Below are 8,543 nucleotides of genomic sequence, written 5' to 3'. Positions count from 1 at the left end.
TGCCTTAAAGATATTGGAAAAAAAATGTGGCAAAGGTTTTGGATGATGTAAAGAAAGTGACTTGTTTTATATACAATCAAATTTAGACTGTTAATTGGATGAAGAAATATACACAAGGGAAGCAAATACTTTTTTCTGCTCTTACCCGATTTGCCATTCATTTCATACAGTTAGAAGAAATAATGAGGCAAAAGCAAGATTTGAGATAGATATTCAATTCAAAGATTAGTACTTAGTAATTAGGACAACTATTTAAATTTAGCATCTTTTTATGATATCATTGTTTAAAATATTAATTTAAAATATATTATTCTAAAAATTTATTGATGAATATATAGGAATTTAAAGATTCAAAATGGGGAAAACAAAAATCAGGACCTGCTTATGAAGCCAAAAAAATCATTTTGGAAAAATATTTAAAAAAAAAAGTAGAATATATAATAAAAGTTTATGAGCCTTTGGTAAAAGTGTTGCGCCTTGTGGATGGTGATGAAAAACCAACAATGGGCTTTATTTACGAGGCTGTGAATAGAGCTAAACAAGCAATTTAACAAAATTATCATTATTCTGCTAAATATGAAAAGATTATTGACAATAAATGGAGTTTCATGCACTTTGACTTACATTCAACTAGTAAGTAAATCAAGAATATAGATGATATTTAAAATATATATTTTATTTTTATACTTAAATTGCTTATATATTTATTTTTTATTACTTTAATATAATATTGTTATGAATTATGTTTAGGTTACTATCTAAATCTATAATTTTAATTTGGAGTGAAATATTCTATGAATGTATTTAAAGAAACATTAGAAGGTATAAAAGCAGTTATTGAAAGATTAGAACTTTTGATAAATACTCAAATTAGAATGATTAATCAGGTTAGTATTTAATACTATTTTATAACTTTAACATTTATTTTATGTATTAAAAATTGAATTATTTTTTATTTATTCATTTATTATTGTATTTTCAATCGACGTAGTTGTTATTATTTCGAGACAAACGTGAAACATTTGGTACTTCACAAGTATAAAGAGCTCGAAAGCAAATGAATCCAGGTACATAGTAAATTAAATAATTATAATTTATTTATATTATTTAATTGTATAGCACATTTAAATTAATTTATAAAATTTTATACAGCTGAGTAGTGAATGATATATGGCACTTGTGTTCCTGAATTACAAAAGCTAGCAATCAAAATGCTTAGTCAAACAACATCTGTATCAAATTGTGAACGTAATTGAAGCATATTTAGCTATATTCACACCAAAACAAGAAACAGATTGAAGTTTGAAAGACTTCAAAAACTTGTATATACCTATTATAACATGAGGCTAAGAATGAGACATCAGAAAAGAATGAGCATTGATGAGATAAATAATAGTTTTAATCCTATTAACCTTGACCATATTTTTAAAGATGATGATCCACTAACAGAATGGCTGTAATAGAAAAAAAATCTTCTGTTAGATGGTTTAAACTCTGATTGGTTGCCCGTAAATAATTCTGATAATGAAATAAATGTTGAACAATAACGCCAATCTCAAGAAAGGATGTGTCTCATTCAAGTTCAAGTCTAACACCAAGTCAGAATGATGATGGTGGTGGTTAAGTCCAGACGATGATGATGATGGTGATGGTGATGGAGATAGTGATAGTGATGATGCGAATTTTAGTGATAATATGGTTACAAATCGACCTTACAGCCCACTTGAAGGAGAATTTAGGCTTGCTGTTATTGGTGGATTTTTCACTAATATGGTAAAATACGAAGTAAATCCATTTTTTAAATCTAGTAAGGGTCAAAGTGCACATATAACTCGATCAAAAAGAAAAGACAAGAAGCACCACTATGATATTTCTAGAGGTTATTCATCTTCAAATGGGAGACCAAATTTTAGTAACTTTGAGTATAGTGAATCATCTACTAGTACTAAAAAACATTACTATCCATCGGAATAACTTAATTTTTGACCTCCCCATGGTTATCCACCTTCATATGGTTATTATCCACCTCAAATGTATCATTCACCTCCTCAAATGTATCATCCACCTCAAATGTATCCTCTACCTCCTCAAATGTATCCTTCACCTTAAATGTATCATTTACCACAAATATATCTCCCACCATAAATGTATCATTCTTAAATATATCTTTCACCTCAAATGTATCAAGAACAAATACCTCAGGGATGGAGATGGAGTCAACTTGGCTCTCAAAGTGAAGATAGAAAATTTGATCCTCCTCATCATTCTACCATGTAGTAAAATTTAAAATATATATCAATAATTGTAGTTGATGGAATTTGAAATTATTATATTTTTAAGTTTGTAATTTTATTAAATATAGATGCTTGGTATTTAACATATTATGTTTTGTTAATATTTGATTTGTCTAAAATTAATATTGAATATGAACTTGGCTAAAAAATATTTTATGGATAAACCAAATATGAATGTTTTTTATAATCTAAACAAAATTGTGAATAATTTTTTTAGAGAATAAAAAACATAGAGTGTCATAAACTATTTTTAAAATTATTGAATAAGAGTTTTTATAATTATAATTATTACATTTTATAATAAATTGTGTAAAAAAAAAAATCACAACCGCGATGACTGCAATGATCGCAATGATCTTCGTTATATCTGAAAATGTGATAAATGCTACGTGACCAAAAACGTGACTGCGACCGCTATTTAAATCCTTGAGTTAAGCATATACAAGAATAATACACAATCATGAACAAATTGCCAATGCTCAAAGATTCAAAACAGGTTTCTTCTCTAAACCTTTTAACTTATTTATCAGAATGAAGATATTCCCTTTAAAGGTATTCTAGTTACAGCATAGATTCTATGTCATCATCACCTCCTTCTAAGTTGTTAGCAGTACATTCTTTTTCTTGGATCAAATCTAGGAAAAAGAAAACATGACATGCATTGGTTGATATGAATGGGTAACAATAATTCTATAAATGGTTTAGTGAAACTAGAGTAATATGAAAAAATATTTAAAAACTTTTCAGACATGAGGGCATACCTTATCAACAGTGTTCTCATATCTCTCCCACAGTGAACTAAAAATTACCTCATCATCTACTTTATTAGGAGAAAATACCAAAAAGAATGTAGAATCAAATGAACTAGTAATATTTCAGCTCAAACAAAATGAAGGTTCAGGTGCAACCAAGGATTTAAATAGCAGTCACGGTCACATTTTCGGTAGCATCATGTTTATCACATTTTCGGATATAACAAAGATCATTGCGGTCACTACGGTCATTACGATCATCGCGGTCATCAATTTTTTTTTTACACAATTTATTATAAAATGTAACAATTATAATTATAAAACTCTTATTCAATGATTTTAAAAATAGTTTATAACACTCTATGTTTTTTATTTTCTAAAAAAAATTCACAATTTTATTTAGATTATAAAAAACATTTATATTTGGTTTATCCACAAAATTTTTCTTGGCCAAGGTCATAGTCAATATTAATTTTAGACAAATCAAATATTAACAAAACATAATATGTTAAATACCAAGCATCTATATTTAATAAAATTACAAACTTAAAAATATAATAATTTTAAATTCCATCAACTAAAATTATTGATATATATTTTAAATTTTACTGCATGGTAGAATGACGAGGAAGATCAAATTCTTTATCTTCATTTTGAGAGCTAAGTTGACTCCATCTCCATCTTTGAGACATTTGTTCTTGATACATTTGAGGTGAAAGATATATTTGAGGATGATACATTTATAGTGGGGGATTCAATTGTGATACATGATACATTTGAGGTGAAAGACACATTTGAGAAAGTGGATGATACATTTGAGGTAGATAATAACCATATGGAGGTGGATAACCACAATGAGGTCAAAAATTAAGTTGTTTCGATAGATAATAATGTCCTTAAGTACTAGTAGATGATTTACTATACTCAAAGTTACTAAAATTTGATCTTTCATTTAAAGATGAAGAACCTCTAGAAATATCATAACGGTGCTTCTTGGCTTTTTCTTTTGATCGAGCTATACAAGCATTTTGACCCTCACTGGATTCAGCAAATGGATTTACCCTATATTCTACCATATTAATGAAAAGTTCACTAGTAGTAGCAAGCCCAAATTCTTCTCCAAGTGAGTTATAAGGTCGATTTACATCCATATTATCACCAAAATTTACCTCATCATCATCTGGACTTAAACCACCACCATCATCACTCTAACTTGGTGTTTGACTTAAACTTGAATGAGATATATTCCTTTCTTGAGATTGGTGTCATTGTTTAATATTCATTTCATTATTAGAATTATCTGTAGGTAATTAATCAGAGTTTTGACCATCTAACAGAGGATTTTTTTTCTCTTGCAGCCATTCTGTTAGTGGGTCATCATCTTTAAAAATATAATTAAGGCTAATATGATTAAAACTATTATTTATCTTATTAATGCTCATTCTTTTTTGATGTCTCATCCTCAGCCCATATTATAATAGGTATATACAAGTTTTTGAAGTCTTTTAAACTTCAATCTGTTTCTTGCTTTGGTGTGAATATAGCTAAATGTGCTATAATTACATTCATAATTTGATACAGATGTTGTTTGACTAAGCACTTTGATTACCAATTTTTGTAATTCAGAAACACAAGTGCCATATATTATCCACCACTTAGCTGTATAAAATTATTTAAATTAAATTTGAATGTGCTATACAATTAAATAATATAAATAAATTATAATTATTTAATTTACTATTTATCTAGATTCATTTGCTTCCAAACTCTTTGTGCCTATGAAGTACCAAATATTTCATGCTTGTCTCGAAATAATAATAACTACATCGATTAAAAATACAATAATAAATGAATAAATAAAAAATAATTCAATTTTTAATACATAAAATAAATGTTAAAGTTATAAAATAGTATTAAATACTAACCTAATTAATCATTCTAATTTGTAAATCTATCAAAGGTTCTAATCTTTCAATAACTGTTTTTATACCTTCTAATGTTTCTTTAAATACATTTGCAGAATGTTTCACTCCAAATTGTAATTGTGGATTTAGATAGTAACCTAAACATAATTCATAACAATATTATATTAAAGTAATAAAAAATAAATATATAAGCAATTTAAGTATACAAAATAAACATATTTTTTAAATATCATCTATATTCTTGATTTACTTACCAGCTGAATGCAAATTAGAGTGCATGCAACTCCATCTATTATCAATAATCTTTTCATATTCAGTAAAATAATGATAATTTTGTTGAATTACCTGTTTAGCTCTATCCACAGCCTCATAAATAAAGCCCATTGTTAGTTTTTCATCACCATCCATAAGGTGTAACACTTTTACCAAAAGCTCATAAACTTTTATTATATCGCATACTTTTTTTCAAAAATCTTTTTCCAAAATGATTTTTTGGCTTCATAAGCAAGTCTTGATTTTTGTTGTCCCCATTTTGAATCTTTAAATTCCTATATATTCATCAATAAATTTTTAGAGTAATATATTTTAAATTAATATTTTAAACAATGATATCATAAAAAGATGCTAGATTTAAATAGTTGTACCAATTACTAAGTACTAACCTTTGAATTAAACATCTCTCTCAAACTTTACTTTTGCCTCATTATTTCTTCTAACTAGATGAAATGAGTGGTAAATCGGGTAAAAGCAAAATGAAGTATTTGCTTCCCTTGTGTATATTTTTTTATCGAATTAACAGTCCAAATGTGATTGTATATAAAACAAATCACTTTCTTTATATCATCCAAAACCTTTGCCACATTTTTTTTCTTCTCAATATCTTCAAGGCACAAGTCCAAACAATGAGCTAAACATGCTGTCCAATACAAATATTTTTTCTTCTCTAATAGTCTTTTTTTTGCTACCTTAAGTACTGCCACATTATCAGTGACTATTTGAACAATGTATTTTTCTCCAATTTCTTCCACAACTTCATCTAATAATCTGTAATAAAAGTTTACATCTTTACTACGAACACTTGAGACATCTACAGATTTTCAAAAAATGGTCCCTTTACTATAGTAAACAAGGAAATTAATGATATGTATTTGATTCAAACTATTGGTCCAACCATCATGCATCAAAGTGACACCCAATTCATTACAATTAGCTTTTAATCCATTAACTCATTCATGAACCTATTGATACTCAGACTTTAAATACACATCTAAGACCTTATAAAGTGTTGAAAGTTTTACATGTTGATCAACTTCTGCTGTCACAGAAATCAAATTATGCAACCATGAAAATTTTGCTAACTGAAAAAGAAGTTGATCATATATAAAAAATCTTGATACTGATTCACACATCTTTTTTTTTTAATGTCTTTAAAAATGAATTAGTTACTTTTGGTTGCCTTGAACTCTTACTTCTAACTAATTCATGTATAGCTCCCCTTAATGAAAATTCAGACTCATTTGGAGTTGATTTATTTGTTCTTTCTTCAAAATATTCAGTAACTAAGCCATGAGAGCTTTGTCCCTCTTCATATATGTTACTCCAACCATTAGTTCTTTATCTGAATTCTTATCTTCTGTGCCACTCATGTTGTGATTGGATATTATCTCGCACGGCTTGTCTAGTAGCGATATCTTCATCAATAAATCTTTCATAATCATCTTCCCCTCTTAACTGTGATAAAAATTTATTTTTTCTCTTTTTGTTGTCAGCTTTTTTTTATTTGATTTCATGAAAAAGTTTCATCATACTTTCTTTTACTATAATATTAATAATATAGTTTTAAAAAAATGAGAAAATTAGTTGCACATACTTATGTAATTTTATAATTTTTATTAAGAAATTAACAATAATATTTTCAAAGGAATTATAAAAATATAACATACCAATAATGTTGGGGCTTAGTGCAATATGGTTAGTTTTATAAGCAATGTGTTCTTTAAAACGTGTTATTTTTCCTTTTACAACTTTAACACAAAGTTTACGTAAAACATTTCCTCTTACATTTGGTACAGGTATTCCAAAATGTCAACCTATATCATCACTTGGCGCGCCTTCTATTCTTTTACTCAGGAACTCTTCACGTGGTGGCATACTTGCTATTTTGTATAAAAACAAAATAAACTTATATTTAGAAATATTAATATTATTTATTACATCATTAAAATTTGATTTTACGCTAAATTTTTTAATTTTTAATTTTTAATCTTAAGAATATTATTAAATAACTTAATCTTTTTGATACACTAATTGATATAAATTTTTTTATCACAAATAACTTTCAATAATTATATAATAAATACAATCTTTAATAATTACACAAAAATAACAAGAATTAATCTAATATCAAAAGAATTGACAATAATATAAATATTAAAATAACAAAAAAATATTAAAATTCAGATACAAAATTATAAATTAATATATAACACAATCAAAATATAATATTTAATTTTAATTATTTTTCATCTAACTTATACAAAAAAATTTATCAAAAATTTTCATCTAAAATCTCTATATATATTATATTAAATTATTAATTTCTTATTTTTTTAATTATAAATTTTCAAAACCTCTAATTAAATTTTATCTAAAAAAATTTCAAAAATTAATTACAAAATTAACTAAAAAATTCAACCCCCACCCCTCCAACGCCCCACTACACCCAATCCCTACCCACCCTATCCAATCTCTCCCAACGTGCCTCAATATCCCCCAATTTGTTTAATTCTTTCTAGCAAACCTATTTAGAAACGTAGCTTGCTCTCTTCTATTCATCTTCTTCGTGCTTCTTGGCTTTTCATAATTTTTTTTTCATCTCTCATTTTTTTTCGCATCCCTTCATCACTATCACTTGTCTAGTACCTACGGAATACCTCGTTCATCTCTCTCAAACTCTCACAACAGACATCATTTTACAAAAAATTTACAAAAACAAAAAAAGTAATTTAACTTTCTTTTCTTACCTTATTTGATCTTGAATGTTGATTGAAAAATTAAAGCTGATTTGAATTTGGGTGCCGAAGTGTGATTGAATGGTTGAAACTTGAAATAATTCATTTGTTTTCTAGCTCGTTTTTTTATTAATTTTGATGTTAAAGATCTGAAACTTTGAGTTTTATTTTTTGTTTTTGCTTTTACTTTTACTTTTACTTTTGCAGGCTTATTGTTTTATTCTGCAGAGTTGAAATTTTATTTTTTTCTTGAACTATTAAATCTGTGAGTAGAAAAATGAAATAGTGGCAATAACAGTCAGTTATTGCAGCTATTTCCCATTACGTCGTTATTTTGCGACAGTTACGCTCTATTTTTACTGTGAATGAATTTTTCAACATCATTTCATCCAATAGCGGTGATGGGTGGTGGCACTACCACAATTTTACAGCCACTATTTCGTTATTAAACCACTATTTAAATCTTTAGGTGCAACAATTAAAGATCAAAAGCATGCAACAACACCCAACAGATAAATAAATCCTTCTAGCCACAAACTAGGTACAACTAGACTCTTGCAA

Source organism: Durio zibethinus, chromosome 1 (assembly GCF_047325235.1).
Source record: "Durio zibethinus cultivar Kanyao isolate XHJ-2024 chromosome 1, ASM4732523v1, whole genome shotgun sequence".
NCBI lineage: Eukaryota > Viridiplantae > Streptophyta > Magnoliopsida > Malvales > Malvaceae > Durio > Durio zibethinus.
Note: the sequence above shows the minus strand (reverse complement) of the source record.